Here is an 18,127-nt window from a genome sequence, read left to right as displayed (position 1 = left end):
ACACAAACAGCTTTAATATCAGTAAATCATTTACAACTTTCACCACATACAAACCACATATATAACTTACATATAGAAGAGCACTCAATGTTCAAAACATTCCCCTTTTGCCTTCATGCATGCACAACATCTAACATAAATGCCGCTACTGCATGCTCCAAATCCATCTTCAGGCTGGTTATGCTGGTGTTGTTTCTTGCAGGCTGCTCTGTTAAGCTCCAACCATAATTTGAAGCCCAACAGATTCAGATCGCTTCTTCCAGATGGCCAGTCAGATGGTGATATATATGGTTGGGCAAATTTTTGCCTCCACCCACTGTGGTGTGGTCCTTGCCTTGTGTGTAGGGGCTGAGTTCTGTTGGAAGGTCCACTGCCTATCATGTAACAAGGTGTTGTTCAGGGGGATGTACCACAGATTCCAGCATGGTGTCTTGATACATTTGGCAGAGGTTTTGACCCCTTTCTTGCAGAAATGTCTTCTGTATCATTATGATGGTTAACAGTTTAATACAAACATCCTACTGATCCCAAATGTTTTTAGCATGTTGAAAATAACAGGTGGTTGCATTCCAACCTTGCAGTGTAGGAGTGTGAGGAAGTTGTAACACTATTTTTGTCAAGACTGTGTATACATTAGAGTCAACCGTTTGCCATACAGTTCTCTATACATTATCTTTATAGATATATTCACTCTATCCTTCGCTGAATTATAGTCTTGTTCTTATCTTCAGTATTCTGTAATGCACACACTATCACAAGGAACACTGTTAAGAAGGAACACCACAACTTTCTGCATGAGATAAAATGTTCCATCTTGATTCCTTCCAGTTGACAGAAAACATATGCACTGTTACACAAAAAAAATTCCAGGTAGTTCTTTCAATGCATGGCTACTAGGAGAAAGAACAAATATGGAAGGATGATGTTGGTTGGTGGAAATGATAATCACGATATGATTATTACAATGCAGAATGATAATTATGGAGATGATATAGTTGAGATATTAAATTAGCAAATCATAAAAGTATTTCATCCTCTTAAATGTGATATCATACTGTGTAATGGGAAGGAAAAAGAAGGGATTGGTGGAGGTGAGCAGGAGGTATGTGGAAACTGGGTAAACATGATGTTGACGAGGCAGTATGGCTTGATAATACGTATATCCCTATATGTCTGGAGTTACCAATGATCTTTACCATACTAGTTTAATATGAATTTTACACTGTGCCCAGTTAAAAGTAGTGGAAAGGCGGTCAAAACTGTTCTGTTACATAAAGGAGGTGATAAGGAATTGAAGTGAATGAAATGGAGGTGAATGGTATATTACAGAACCTTAATGTAAATATATCTGTGGGATTGGATGGTATATCAGCTTGAGTCTTACGTGAAGTGGCAAAGGAACTGTCAGTTCCCTTGACCATAGTGTTTAATTTAAGTCATAGCTCTGGGTTAGTCCCGAGGGGGTGGAAAGAGGGGAAAATAGTTCCACTGCATTAAGAGGTTCCAAGACTACTGTTGCAAATTACCAACCGATCAGCATATCAGGAATTGTTGTCAAGGTTCTGGAGATATTTGTCAAGAGCAAAATACAGGAATGGATTGATGAAAATGGGATACTGTATGGAGGACAGCATAGTTTTGTGAAGGTTAGATCATGCCTCAGTAACTTGCTCACGTTTTATAATACAGTGATGACTGAACTGGATAAAGGTAACGGATTTACAGTGATAACTTTGCTAAGGCCTTTGACAGGATACTACATGGAATTCTAATTAGTAAACTGCAGCACATGGGATGGATATAGGGTTGGTGAGATGGATAGGAGGGTGGTTGATGGAGAGATATCAGAGAGTAGTTTATTCAGGAGTGGAGTCCAAAAGAAAGCCTGTTACTAGTGGTATGCCGCAGGGTTCTTTTCTTGGACCACTGCTATTTAATTTGTTCATTAATGATATAGGAAAGGATCTGAGAGGAACTGTTCATTTATTTGCTGATGATGCAAAGTTGGGTAGAGCGATAGTAATGCACATGATGACAAAATTTTGCAGGATGATTTGTATAGACTGGCAGTCTGGGCTAATGAGAATGGATATTAGTTCAATGTAGCAAAGTGTAAGGTTATGCATTTTGGGGTGAAAAAAATTAGCAGCAGTATATCATATTGGTGGAACTGTACTCCAGAGCCAGAGATTTGGGAGTGTTTGTCGATAGGGAGTTGAAGTTTAGGAGGCACCTAGCAAAAGTGGCTAAATCGGCTCATCAGATCACTTGGTTACTGAAAAATACTGTGATGAGCAGAGACAAGCAGGTTATTCTTGACTACATAACCTTACACTTTGCTACACCAGGGTTTCTTCTTGATGGGGAGGAGGTAGAGGATCCAGAGGTGAGTGACCAAGATAATAGCTGGTCACTCACCTCTGGATCCTCTACCTCCTCCCCATCAAGAGGTGAGTGACCAAGATAATAGCTGGTCTATGGAATGAACCTTATGAGAACAGGTTGAAGATCTGTGGGTTATAGAAATTGGTTGATAGGCAGAAAAGGGGTGATATGATTGAGACATTCAAATTACTGAAGGGTTTTTACAAGATTAATTCAGAGGAAATTTTTCATAACAAGCCTCGTGATGGGAGGACTAGGGGACCATCCATGGAAACTGAGCAAGAGTGTAGTTAGCAAGGGTGTTAGAACTAGGTTTTTTTGCTTGGAGAGTGGTGAATGAGTGGAATGAGCTGCCAGAGTTTGTTCTGAGTGCCATGACTGTAAATGAGTTCAAAGCAAAGTATGATAGATACTGTGCGAATGCTGAATAATTGTTCTTGATATGATGTTTAGGGCCTCCCTCGATGAGTCCAAGGACTCCTTGGAGTTGACCATATTAATAATAATAATAATAATAATAAGACTAAGGTTTCAAATTATAGGTAAATTTTTTTTTTGTGTGTGTGTGTGTGTAGTGGTGGTTATAATATTGGAGAGGTTAGTGAGGACCAAGATTCAGAGTTGAGTTGACTGCAGCAGCATTCTCATTGATGAACAGCATGAATATGATAAAGGTAGATCGTAGATTTTAGCATTCTGCTTACTTATGATAAAAGGTAACAAATGTATTGGACAATAGAAATGCATACACAGCACTATGCAGTACCACTACCAAGGAAGTACCACTAGTAGTGGCACACTCCCATAATGCATAGCATTATACATGTCTGTAAGGATATGTGTCTTGCATTATGGAATACTAAGGAATTAATGTGAAGTCATTAAGTATCTATATATAAGTAGCCCAGTCAGGTAGTTACTTCAGGTGCAAACTTTGTTTGCTTACACTTGGATAAAGGACAAAACCAAGAATATAATTTCTGAGCATCTTTAATTAATATGTTGAGTGCAGAAAAGAAAATTTAAAAAATTAAATTAAACCAGTATCTGCATATAAATAGAATATATAATCAAATGTGCTTGTATAAATTAAATATTTTTAAAAGTTAAAAGCTTCATGCAATTTGTCCATGAGGGTATATTACTATTACTATTATTACGGGCAACTCCAGGGAGTCAACAGACTCATCGAGGGAGGCCTTAACATCTTGTCAAGAACAACTATTCGACATTCACACAGTATCTATCATACCTCGCCTTGAACTCATTCACAGTCATGGCACACACAACAGACTCTGGCAGTTTATTCCACTCGTTCACCATTCTCCAAGTAAAAAACCTAGCTCTAACACACTTGCTAACCACATTCTTGCCCAGCTTCCATGTATGGCCCCTAGCCATCTCACCACCAGTCCTATTCTCAAAGATATCTTCTGAATTAATCTTATAGAAACCCTTCAGTAATTTGAATGTCTCAATCATATCACCCCTTTTCCGCCTATCAACCAATTTCTGCAACCCACAAATCTTCAACCTGTTCTCATAAGGTTCATTCCACAGACCTGCTATCATCTTGGTCATCAAGAAGAAATCCTGGCACCCATATCTGGGCACAGTAGTCTATGTTAAAGATACCAAGCAATTTTAAACCTGGTTTTACTCCATTTTTTCCAAGTAAGCAAACAGACAAAATGTCACGTTTGTGCCTGCAATTTATGCAAGACTAGCTGATCCCACAGGTGGTGCAAGACAAAGACAACTCGTGGTAAAAGTGGAGCAAGCTCTGATCGCTAATCTTAATATTTACCCTTAATGCCAAAACACATCTCCAAGAAGGGGATGTATGATGTTTTGTATTAAAGGCAAGGGGCCACTACCCAGACCGGTTTCGACCTTTATTGAGGTCTCATCAGTGGGAGCTAGGCTAGAAATACCAAGATTTAGTAATGCAGGGCTTGTAAGTATTTTACCAAAACAAGTTACCATAAGGTGTTATAACCTTATTAAATAACAATCTCGGAGGAGATATAGATGTAGAAAGTATTTTTAACTTGGGTATAGTTATGTTAAAGATACCAAGCCATTTTAAACCTGTTTTTACTCGATTTTTTCCAAGTAAGCAAACAGACAAAATGTCACGTTTGCGCCTGCAATTTATGCAAGACTAGCTGATCCCACAGGTAGTGCAAGACCAAGGCAACTCGTGGTAAAAGTGGAGCAAGCTCTGATCACTAATCTTAATACTTACCCTTAATGCCAAAACACATCTCCAAGAAGGGGATGTATGATGTTTTGTATTAAAGGCAAGGGGCCACTACCCAGACCGGTTTCGACCTTTATTGAGGTCTCATCAGTGGGAGCTAGGCTAGAAATACCAAGATTTAGTAATGCAGGGCTTGTAAGTATTTTACCAAAACAAGTTACCATAAGGTGTTATAACCTTATTAAATAACAATCTCGGAGGAGATATAGATGTAGAAAGTATTTTTAACTTGGGTATAGTTATGTTAAAGATACCAAGCCATTTTAAACCTGTTTTTACTCGATTTTTTCCAAGTAAGCAAACAGACAAAATGTCACGTTTGCGCCTGCAATTTATGCAAGACTAGCTGATCCCACAGGTAGTGCAAGACCAAGGCAACTCGTGGTAAAAGTGGAGCAAGCTCTGATCACTAATCTTAATACTTACCCTTAATGCCAAAACACATCTCCAAGAAGGGGATGTATGATGTTTTGTATTAAAGGCAAGGGGCCACTACCCAGACCGGTTTCGACCTTTATTGAGGTCTCATCAGTGGGAGCTAGGCTAGAAATACCAAGATTTAGTAATGCAGGGCTTGTAAGTATTTTACCAAAACAAGTTACCATAAGGTGTTATAACCTTATTAAATAACAATCTCGGAGGAGATATAGATGTAGAAAGTATTTTTAACTTGGGTATAGTTATGTTAAAGATACCAAGCCATTTTAAACCTGTTTTTACTCGATTTTTTCCAAGTAAGCAAACAGACAAAATGTCACGTTTGCACCTGCAATTTATGCAAGACTAGCTGATCCCACAGGTAGTGCAAGACCAAGGCAACTCGTGGTAAAAGTGGAGCAAGCTCTGATCACTAATCTTAATTTAACATAACTATACCCAAGTTAAAAATACTTTCTACATCTATATCTCCTCCGAGATTGTTATTTAAAAAGGTTATAACACCTTATGGTAACTTGTTTTGGTAAAATACTTACAAGCTCTGCATTACTAAATCTTGGTATTTCTAGCCTAGCTCCCACTGATTAGACCTTAATCGCCAAGACGTGAAAGAGAGCTCCAGTTCCAGTTCGAAGAAGAAAGAACCTGTGCCTTCCAGTCCAAAAGAGGATCCAGTTCCTGCGGCCCGAAGAGAGAGCTCCATGCTCACTTTCTACAGAAGTACCTCGGCGTTGGTAAGACCTTTTTTCTTATTATTGGCTCTTTTACCCATTCCTTCTGCTATCTCTTTGCTTGTTGTGAGGGACACTGGGCGTTCCCCGACTTCGCCCTCCTTTACCTCCCCCCCCTTCTACAGCCAGTAGTTAGGTCTTCCCCCAACAATGCCGTTATTATTATCCAGAACTAGAACGCTTGGCATCGAAGTCAAGCGGCTACCAGATGAGTGGACGTTAGTGAAAGCTCTGATTGATACAGTAGGGGCAGAAAACATATACGGTTTCACACTGTACTCAAAAGAAAGATTCCAAATTGTAGTCAAAAATGACCAAACAAGAAGAAAATTATTAGAGGGTTTCCCCTGTGCGGGACAAATGATCAAACCATATTTAATAGGGAGTTTACGGAAAACGTTAAGAATAACTAGATTTCCCTTGGAATACCTGGAGAATGAAGACGTCAAGAAATTTTTTAGCCAATGGGGCGATATTATTAGTATCAAAGCATTTGAACATGCTTATCACAAAGGCTGGAAAACAGGTGACGTTGAAATACAGATGGATATGAAAAAGGAAGTTCCCAACTTCATTTTAGTAGGCCAAACAAGGGTCATGGTTAAAAGATTGTGTTTCCGATGTAACTCTGAGGGTCACCTAGGGGCAGAATGCCCAAAACTACAGTGCAGAAATTGCAAATCAACAGAGCACAAAATAGTAAACTGCACAGAAGCTTGTCTTAAATGTGGGGACTTGACCCATAAAGTGGACACGTGCTCGCACAGAACACTCTCAGAAGCAGCCGGAGGGACCATAATACTGATCAGGGCTATACCCCTCGATAAACCTGAGGTATCATCAGGGAGTGATTTTCCAGAGCTCCGGCAACAGACCGAAAAAGAAACACTAGCAGAAAACACAACCTCCATGAAACCCGTAATGGGTAAGACACCCAGGGCAACCCGCCACATCAAGGAAATAACAGCCAACTTTGAAACCCGCAGCAAAGAGGAAGAAGTTGTAACAACCAGTGCCCCAATAAAGCGCACAAGAGAGGCAGAAACAGAAGAGGCAAAAAAGGCTAAACAAAGCAGCCTACTGTCGTCAGAAGATGAAATGGACAACATCCAAACTACAAGCCAACGCGAAGGCACCCAGCCCCTTGAGGAGGCAGTAACAAAGACAGGAAACCTATCCCCAGTAGCAGACCAACCTGCAGAACCCCATTCACATATCTGCAGCACGGACATTTATAGCGTCACAGAAATGGATTTTCAAAACGACCTCGTTATGGATATTCCAAACAGCTCCGATAGTGAATCACAGGTGGAACATGTAGAGCAACAAACAGACAACACCCTCCCTTCCTCCAAATACCAACATGGATTTTAAAATTGCCACTTTAAACACCAACGGTTTACGCAACCCCTTCGCACAAAGCACTGTCTGGAAGCTAATGTTAAGGTACAAAATTAATATCCTCCTGATTCAAGAAACCTATTTTTATAAGCATTGAGACGTGGAGAACTTCTCGAGAAGCTACCCAGTCACCAGCTACTGGTGCTTTGGGGATGCTCACTCGCGAGGGGTGGGGATACTAATTTGCCCCCCAATTGTGGGGGGGTAATTCAACGTCCAGAAGGACGCCATGGGACGTCTAATAACGGTGGACTGGAAGTACGGTGGCCGTACCATCCGGCTTGTTGCAGTATACGCCCCGAACAACCCATACCACAGAAGCGGTTTCTTCTCTGCCCTTGAAAACTACCTCTTGGGAGCAGAATACCTAATAGTAGCCGGGGACTGGAATTGTGTGGAAGACACACGTTTGGACAAAGTAGGCGGGAACGCAAACTCTGGAACAGGTGGAACCGCCGCTCTAAAAAGATGCTGTGTAAATTTTGATCTCGTCGATGTCTGGAGGAGGAATAACCCATCTAAGGTAGAAACAACGTGGTGCCGCGGCCAGATATCGACGAGACTAGATAGGGTGTACGTGTCCCAAAACTTGGAACAGTATGTTCAAAGGACACGTCACACCACAGCACACAACATGTCAACAGACCACAAATTGGTCATTTTAAAAATTACACTCCCAGAGGTTATGGAAACAGCCAGAGGTCCTTGGAGGCTTCCTCCTACCTTTCCCAGTCTTTTTAGCGACCAGCTACAGAAACTCTGTGATGAATGGACAAACATCAACTGGGACTGGGAAAACTGGCTGCACTTTAAGTGGCAGGCTAAGGAACTGTTTCAAAAATGTGGGCGTGAAAGGGTCTACCAACAACGTAAACGGCTGAGGGATCTCTACAGGGAACTCGGCTGGTACCGGTCAAGCGAACGGAGCGGAGTTCCCTGCAGACATCTTATCAGACAGGTAGAAATAGAGCTGCAGCAAGAGCGGCAGAGTAGAGTCGATGACCTCGACTTTCGCACGAGACTCTATCTCAGAAATTTGGAAACACCCTCCACCGCATTCTACAATCAAAACGGGTGGCAGCAAATGATGAAAGAACAATTTACCAGATCGAGGAGAAAGGCCAGATTCTAAATTCAACCCATGAAATACTCTGTCACTTTCACCAGCAGTATCTCGGCATCTTCGCTGACCAGCAGGGCACGGATGACTTCAGTGAGTGGGACGTCAAACGTTTTCCCGAGCATCTTAGCGCCCTGCATGACAGGCCGATAACTGCAGCTGAAATAAAAGCCACGTGCAAAACGATGAAGCCAAAAAAGACCCCAGGGCCAGACGGACTGGGGAGAGAATTCTATAGATTTATCTGGGACCTTGTACTGCCAGCACTAGTAAAGATCTTTAACGAATTCCTCACTTCGGGAAACATCCCCGAGGAATTCGCTAAGAGCATTACAATCTTTATCCCCAAAAAAGACCGAGATCGAACCTTGTCAAATAACTGGCGTCCCATCTCCTTAACTAACCTAGACTATAAACTTTTCGCAAAAATTATCTGTACAAGGATTAAGGGCGGAATAGAAAACATAATAACAAGTTTACAGGTCTATGGAATCCCAGGTAGATCTATGGAATTTAATCTCTTCCTGCTAAGAGACCTAATCAGACTGGCCAAGGAAAAAAAATACCCCCTGGCACTTCTCTCCACCGACCTGGAAAAAGCGTTCGACAGCGTCAGCCACACGTACTTATAGGACACCCTAAAAAAAGTAGGCATAGGCCCGAGACTTCGGCGTACAATTAAACATATGTACGCGGAGGCCTCGACACAACTGTCTATTAATGGGTTTCTGACAGAACCGATCCGTATAAAGAGAGGGGTTAGGCAAGGCTGCCCACTAAGCCCCCTTCTCTTTTCCCTAGCATTAGAACCCCTCATCAAAAGAATAGAGAACACCCCTGCAATTAATGGTATTCCACTGCCCCAAGTCTCCAAACAGTGCAAAATAGTAGCATATGCAGATGATGTAGTGGCCACACTCAGAGACTCTGAGTCTATCTGCATCTATCTTGACATACTGCAAAACTTCAGCATAGTCAGTGGTCTCCAAGTTAATGCACAAAAAACCAAAATCAAAAATTTTGGAAATTTCCATAACACCAGACTTCCCTACGGTTTAGCGCTGCATACGCAGCCGCTAACAATACTAGGAGTTCCCTTTTCTGAGTCGCTAGCTTTACCAGTTAAAAAATTACAGGAAATAAGTACGGAAAAGATAAGTCTATTCAAACCGACCTTTTTCTCCTTTTATGGCAGAGCCACAGTGATAAAAACAATCATTACCCCAATGCTGATGCACACAGTCAATATCACAGGCATCACACTGCTACAAGAAAACCAATTATCCAAAAAACTCATAGATTTCTTCTGGAATGAAAAAAAACATGAGGTTAAAAAACAATACCTGCAACTAAAACATGAAGAAGGGGAGTACGCTCTGCCTGATCTCAAAAGCTTGCTTTATGCAAATACATTCAAAACCGTACGGAAGGCCTTAAACTCAAACCATATTTCAGGCCTCCTAATTAGATATTTTATAGAACTTTTTCTCCCCCTCTTTGGAACCACGGACTATGCTGGACCCCATGCAAGGGTTGTGCCCAAGTGGTACTGCACACTAGTAAAATCACTCACAGTACTTAGAGACAAAGGAACAGAAATCCTCACACACAAACCCAAAGCAGTACACTGGGATTTCTTCCAACTCTCCAGGCATGATACACCAAACCTCGGGACAAACAATGAAATTCTCTTTAAAAACATCAAGAATAGCTGGGGACAGCCTTTTCATCAGGATCTGGCCTGGCGAATAGCTTATGGGCGGCTCCTGGTGAAACAGGTTAAATCTAGGTACGTACCCAGTCCGTGCAATCCCTTTTGTGATGTCTGCCGGGGCGTGGAAACGGTGGAGCATTTCTTTTATTTTTGCCCACCAGCCCAATGCGTCTGGCAAAGACTGAGTACAGCACTGGGAATCCCGATGCTATCACTAGAAGAGGTCATACACCTGCAATTCCCGCCACCAGTCAACAAGACCCAAAAATTCGCCATTTTTTTAATTAACGTCTTAAAGTATCACATCTGGAAGGTACGGAAAAAATCCCAGGTACGGGATGCAAATTTAATGTACGCAGGAATAAGGAAAGGTTTCTTTTTTTATCTTCCTAAATTTCTTGCGCAAGAGAGACATCTACTAGGCGACTTTAAATTTGTTAACAAATACTGCAAACCACCGAAAATATGCTTTCTTATACAGGGACGCATCAAGCCCTGTATATTTCTTTAGTATCTCCAAAACTCCACCTAACTCTCCCTAGGAAAAGTAACAACCACTCTGTTCTTCCTCGCCACAAAGCTTTCGCTGGCACGGTTTCCTTTACTCCAAATAAGGGGGGTAGATCTGAGAACCCGGGCTGCGAAGGCTTACTGCGAGGCGGTGCTGCTCCTTGTGAGCGGCATCTCCCGGGCCAGTCTTCTACCCCATTCTAAGTCCCAGTGGTACCAGGTCTGTAAGTTCCTTATTTTGTTCCCTTTCAGTTCAACTGACCGGACCTTATCCTTTAATTTTTATGTAATTTAAAAAAAAAAAAAAATGTTCTAACTGAAAATACTGTTTTCAAAACAGGTCAATGGATCTCCTTCATAGATAACTGACAAAATTATTAAGGATAAATTTATAAGTGAACTTTAGTCAAAATTTTTATGGTTAAATTTTCTTTTTTTTTTTTTGAACAGATAAATTGAGAACATGTGTCACAGACCAATTAGCCATATAAGGCTAAACAGGTTGACTGAGGCCTCTTTTATCTCCTACTATCCTACTCTATCTTTCATTATTCTCCTCTCTTACTGTTTGCTGACCCTCAGCATGCTTTATTCTCCAAAGGCCTATGATGAGAGACATGAACTCCCATTCGACCTCAATAAAGGTCGAAACCGGTCTGGGTAGTGGCCCCTTGCCTTTAATACAAAACATCATACATCCCCTTCTTGGAGATGTGTTTTGGCATTAAGGGTAAATATTAAGATTAGTGATCAGAGCTTGCTCCACTTTTACCACGAGTTGCCTTGGTCTTGCACTACCTGTGGGTTCAGCTAGTCTTGCATAAATTGCAGGCGCAAACGTGACATTTTGTCTGTTTGCTTACTTGGAAAAAATGGAGTAAAACCAGGTTTAAAATTGCTTGGTATCTTTAACATAACTATACCCAAGTTAAAAATACTTTCTACAGTAGTCTAGATGGGGTCTTATCAAGGCTCGATACAGAGGAACAATAACTTGTTTGACTCTGCTTGTTAAAGTATTTTTCAGCAACCAAGTGATTTGATGAGCTGATTTAGCTACTTTTGCAATGTGCCCCCTAAACTTCTACTCCCTATCCACCAACACTCCCAAATCCCTGACCTCATCAATCTCCTGGACCACCAATGTGATATACTGCTGCTAATTTTTTCACCCCAAAATGCATAACCTTACACTTTGCCACATTAAATCGATATTCATTTTCCTTAGCCAAGTCCTACAATCTATCCAAATCATCCTGCAAAATTTTGACATCATGTGCATTCACTATTGCTCTACCCAACTTTGTATCATCAGCAAATAAGTCAACACTTCCTCTCAGATCCTTTCTTATATTGTTAATGAACAAATTGCGGCACACCATAGTCACCGCCCATCTTTTGGACTCTACCCCTGAATAAACCACTCTCTGATATCTCTCCATCAACCACCCACCTATCCATCTCACCAACCCTATATCCATCCCCATATGCTGCAGTTTACTGATTAGAATTCATGTGGTATCTTGTCAAAGGCCTTAGCAAGGTCCAGTAGAATCACTGTAAACCCATTACCCTTATTCAGTTCAGCCGTCACTGTGTTATAAAACGTGAGCAAGTTACTGAGGCATGATCTACCCTTCACAAAACCATGTTGTCCCTCATACAGTATCCCATTTTCATCTATCCAATCCTGTATTTTTCTCTTGACTAATTTCTCCAAGATCTGGACAACGATTCCTAATATGCTAATCGGTCGGTAATTTACAACAGCAGTCTTGGAACTTCCTTTATGCAGTGGAACTATTTTCCCCTCTTTCCATCCCCTCGGGACTAACCCAGACCCGAGACTCAAATTAAACAAAATGGTCAATGGCACTGACAGTTCTTTAGCTGCTTCACGTATGACATGAGCTGGTATACCATCCAATCCCACACATGGATTGACATTGAGGTTATGCAATAGACTACTCACCTCCACTTCATTCACCACAATTCCCATATAATCTATTGGTTCATTCATTCCTGCAATGTCACCACCTGGATGATATACTCTTGCAAGGTGTTCGCTCAGTAATTCAACTATATCAAATGATTCGGTTACCTCCCTACCATCGGCATTCTTTAAAATCACTCTGCCATATACATTTTTTCTTTTACTTGCAACATATTGAAAAAACTGTTTGGGATTCTCTTTAGCCTGCATGGCTAATGTTCTTTCATAATCCGTTTTTGCTTTCCTTACCACACTCGTTACCCCTCTGGCCTGTGCTTTATACCGTATATTATTATTATTATTACATGACACCCCCAAGGAGTCTAAAGACTCATCGAGGGAGGGAACCTCCAACCTAATTTGAACCTCCACCTAATCCAACTACAGTGAACCTCAAACAAACATTGGTGGAGGTTTACTGTAGTTGGATTAACACCAATGCCATCTGCTGCCTACCACCACCACTAGTATTTTTTGTCTGTAAATTGCATGTTCTTAAGGCCAATTTGTCTGTATGCTGGATTAAAAACCAAGTTTCAGGGAGAAAAAACCCTGCTACCTCCATATGAGATTGGCTAACTCACCCCTTCAATTAAAAAAAAAAACAAACACTATATAAAGATTCTTCTTGTCATGAGAAGAATCAAACTTAGGTCTTTTCCAATCGAAGGGTGCAGCATACCGTTGTTCTTCAAATTGCGCTATGAAGGCACTTATGGGTCAGTTATATCAGTAAAATACTCCTTCCTTTCTCGAGTGAAGTTGCTGGCACTTCACCAGAACATGATGAATGGTAAGATGCATGTTGCACTTCATACATAGGTGGATCATTAGTAAATACTAATGTGTAATATGACTGAAACCTATGCAGAGCCTATCAATAATAACTTCCTCTTTTCTGTTTCTACATTGGCTAGACTGCTAGTACTTAATTTCAGGACTGATGTCATACAATTTATTTGTCAGTTCTTCCTGCCATGATGACTGCCATTACATTATTAGCTTTGATTTTATCAATTGTCTGTAGTCTGTGTAAGAAACTGGCAAACAGTACATAGGAAAACTATTATCTAATCTAGTAGCTGCATCTACAGTCTAATTTTCCTCAATTCCAATGTGGCAGGAAATTCAGCACAGCTGGATATCAAAATTATGGAGCTTCGGTTTGTATAATAGTTTCAGAACTTCAGAGAGAACTGGATGTGGACTGTATACAAGAAATTAGATGGCCTATATAGAACTCAATGAGTCTGTATAAATCATACACTTTTGGAAGCAGTTCTCTTTTACATTCACAAGTGCAAGCTGAAATGCATGCAACTCTACAGTATAATTATTGTAATCATGTGGGATCTGGTTGGATATATTAATATCAGGAAACGTAGCAGTATACCCAACTGAGGTCTCAGATCTTGAACCATCAGTATAGATGTGTATGAAATCTGAATGAGCTGCTTTGTGTAGATTTAATAATTGCATGTAGACAGATTGAGTGTGAGACTTCCTTAGTTGACACAGTTATATGTTACAGGATTAAGTGCAAAATTGCCATGGTGGACTATTATTTTTAACACAGGTAATGTCAATATTCATGCCAATAGCTTGCATAATCTCTGTAACTACCTTCTAAAGAGACTTATAGCAGTATGATGATATTAAACCTCCCAATTCAGAAAAAAGATACCGATCCATGTAGGATGCTGTGGTAGGGACTATTTTAGGGCATAGATAAGAGACAAATCTTTCCATTGAAGTGACAATGTGGCTGATTAGCTTCTATATAATTTATTAGTTAAACACTGTTGTCATATGGGCTGCATCAAGATAAGTAAATTTTATATTTAAATGTGTGAGGATATTGTTTAAATTGTAGATTAAGTATTAGTGTGAGATATTTGAGTGTGGAACAGGGTGTTTGGATAAATTTCTTAGGTGATATTATCATATTCATCGTATTTGTTGGCATACTGATCCAACATGGCAGTGAAAGGCAAATCATTGCGTAAGTCTATGTTGAAGACAAATAAAGTAAATGGCGTGGATTTCTCAAAATTGGCATGGTGCCGTGAATGTAGTATGTATGTGTGAGAAGACGTGGATATTTATGTAGAGAGGCTGAATAAGAGAAAAGAACGAGTGTGGGTATGTAGGAAATGTGATATTATGATGGACCATGAGGCTTGCTTAAATATGTGTTTAAGTAGTTTAAATATGAGTAGGCAACATGGTATTATAATTGACATGGCAGTTGAAGATAGCAAGAATGTTCAGAGTGTGTACGGAACTGATAGTGAAGAAAAAAGTTTGATTGACAATAAAGTGGCCAATAATGACGTTTAAAAATAGTGCAATTAAGGGTAAGTTGGTGGTGGGGGGAGTTGAGGGCAAAAAAGTGTGTGTGTGTTACTAGTGATAAAATAGTGAGAGTGAGTGATAGCAAAAAAACAACACAAGATTTAAAAGCTGAGTTGGTGAAGATGAAGTGTTTGCAAAGTGAAATGAAGAGAAATATACATATGTATGCAAGAGTAAAGAAGATGAAAACAAATGATGTTGGTATGAAAAATATAATGAAAGGCTCATGAGTGGCATTCTATGTCTCAATTATTAGAGATGTGGTAAATGAGAAGATGTACAAGCTTTGTTTTCCAGGAGATAAAATGAATAGAGTGATTGAAGCATTGGATATGATGAGTAAGCAAGCAAAGGAGTTGGTAGTAGTAGTTGTAGCTACTACTACATGGACAAATGACTTGACTGGGAACAAGGAGAGTGTAAGATTGCATATCAGGAAGTTGTTCAGAAGGATAAAAGATTATCTTTTATCCTTCTGTGTGATAGAAAAGGTAGTTAGTGTGTTTCTCAGGTATGAAAGTGATGAGACAAGGTGTGTTAGCAGAAATGTGTGAAGAGAAAGGAGAGCAGTTTGTTAATGTGTAGAACGAGTTTGAAGGAAGAACTGAACCATATAAAAGAGTGATGGACTGCATTTGAATAGTTTTGGTGTGAGTCATTTGGAGAGACTACTGCTGGAAGGGAGAAAAATGAGTGCAGAGAATGAATTTCAGCAAGTATGAGGTAATGAGAAAGAGCGGGAGAGATTGAAGTGGTGCTTATGAATGAATAAGTGTGTAGCACGAGTGTAGAGAATGAGAGAACAAATGTGCAAGACAAACAGGGGAAGAGAGGAGATTCAAGGTAGACAGGGAAACAGTGTGAGAAAGGCTTATGCTCCAAGAGGACATGAATGCATGTATATACAAAAAGGGAAGGGGAAGACCTAGAATGTACAGAAAAGAATTGGATTTGAAGAAGGTTCTGAGATGAGCAAGGAGAAAAAGAAATGGCTCGAGGAAAGCATAGAGAAGCCGCATCTAATAAGTGGTATGAGTGAAATCTGTTATAGAGCCAGAAATGAGCTGTTATGATTGCGTGTGAATGCTAGAAATATCAGAAAAAAGGAGAAGGGGAATGGCATGGCTACATTGATTGACTTTTTTCACCCAAAACTGCTGGAATAAGTGGGACATGGTTAAATGAGGATAATTATGCAATATAGATTGGGATGACAAGATAGCAACTGGAAGTAAAGAAAATGAATTTTTTGAGTTTTTGAAGGTTAACTACCTCAGACAGTATGTCATAGTGGGCATGCGAGAACTGAAGGCATTGGATTTGATCATCTTATCAGAGGATGTTATTACAAATCAGATGTCAAATCTTATGCCAGTTGGTGAGAGTGACCATGAAGTAATTATCTGGGTGGTTGCTAACCATGTGAGGATTTCTATGAGGAAAGGGACAGCTTGCAGCTGAAGAATGGAATGAGAAGTTGGATGGAAAAGAGATCAGTACTGCTTAGGTGATATTTAAGAACTATCTAGTAGAAACAATGTCTAAATGTATTCCAAACATCGGAAGGTTAAAGAAGATAGGTATGCTGCAATATAGAGAAAAAAAAAGCATTATGAAGGCATTATAAGAGGAGTGATAATAATTAATTCCATGAATAATAAAAAGAACAGGCAAAGGAGGTTCACTCAGTTGGTATCATACTTCTCCTTGAAGAAAGTAAAGAAAGAAAGGAAGAGAGATGTGGGTGAGTGCATTAAGATGAGAGGATAATCTTGTAACTGTGATGAAGAAGACAATGAGGGTCTGATAGTGATAATTCCTACAATGGCAGAACTAGTTTTGTCAGAGAAGAAAATTATTAGTAATATGAAAATATGAAGAAAATTTCATATGAATATATGAAAATTATGTCAGAGAAGAAAATTATCAATTCTACGACTCTCAACTAGTTGAGAGTCGTAGCATTGATAAGTAATATCATGAATGAAACAGGATATACATTTTTTGGAAAGCAAGGAAGTTGTTGCTGTGATGCATTTGCATCAGGAAAGGCAAAGCTCATTCCATTGTCCTTTAGTAGAAAATGGTAAGGGGATGAGTGCTTATCATGTTAGTTATGGAAGATGTTGAAGCTTGAATCACTTGAGCCTAAAAGTTATCTCTTCAGATGGAGAAGAGGAATAGTGTGTATAGTCATTAGCAAAGCTGTGAGAAGGATTTGAAGTAAATAACAGAGAGAGAGAGAGAGAGGTTACTAATTTATAAGAGGAAAACCATAGTGCAGATTCCTGGAGATATTCCAGCATTGGTCAGGAAATATGAAGGGACGAAACCATTCACCATGACAAGTAGTAATGATCAGAGACGACACTGACAACTGAAGTGTATAAGATGGAAGACTGATCATATGATGACAGCATGGTAAGCAAGAGTGAATCAGTGAGAGCAGTGACTCACATTAAGTTCTAGACAAAGATTCAGCTATGAAATTAATCAAATAAGCTCATCTTCACTTTCTGGATTTAGCTCAAAAGCCTGTCACAGCCAAGTAATGTGGCTTCAGATAAAAGCCCTAATTAATGCTCTGTCAATTGCATGTATTCTTTGAATGATTTGTCTGTCTAGTGGATGAAAATCCTTACTACATCTATAGCAGATCATCTAACTCATCTTCACATAATGACCCTTATAAAGATTCTTTGCATTCCAGATGCAATTTGAATTCAGGCCTTTCCAACCAAGGGCATTCATCTGTATCAGTTGAGCTATGGAGACCAAAATGTATAGAGCATGTGACTATGGTGATGAAACTAGTGCTGCATGAGAAGGTTTGGTGCCATAACACTAACTTGCCTCTAGAGATTTCTGATTCAAGTCAATCTTGCATTTTACTATTTTTTTAAGACTGCAGATAAAAGCATATATAGATTGAATATATACACTTGAAGCCTGAATCATTTGAGCCTAAAAGTTATGTCCTCAGATGGAGAAGAAGAATAGTGTGTATAGTTATTAGCAAAGCTGTGGGAAGGATTTAAAGTAAGTAAGAGAGAGAGAGAAGGTTACTAATTTATAAGATGAAATATTCAAGTAAAAAGATAGCAGTAATGATCACGAGGCTTCTTGAGTGACTACACAGTACTAAGAGCAACATTAAGGACAGAAATGAGCCCAGTCCAAGATCAAAGACAGAATCAAGTCCTAGTCTGTAAAGCTA

The 18,127-nt window shown here is 39.8% G+C and overlaps 1 protein-coding gene across 1 annotated transcript in view; it reads right to left on the bottom strand.

Annotated features, from left to right (window-relative positions):
• The window catches only part of LOC150092596 (phospholipid-transporting ATPase ABCA1-like), a 982,930-nt gene that overhangs the window by 173,817 nt on the left and 790,986 nt on the right, over nt 1–18,127 (bottom strand). The window lies entirely within an intron of this gene.

This window comes from Typopeltis vanoorti, chromosome 25, assembly GCF_054136105.1.
Source record: "Typopeltis vanoorti isolate ZY-2024b chromosome 25, IOZ_Tvanoo_1.0, whole genome shotgun sequence".
Taxonomy (NCBI): Eukaryota; Metazoa; Arthropoda; class Arachnida; order Uropygi; family Thelyphonidae; genus Typopeltis; species Typopeltis vanoorti.
Note: the sequence above shows the minus strand (reverse complement) of the source record. Positions and strands in the feature narration are given on the sequence as shown.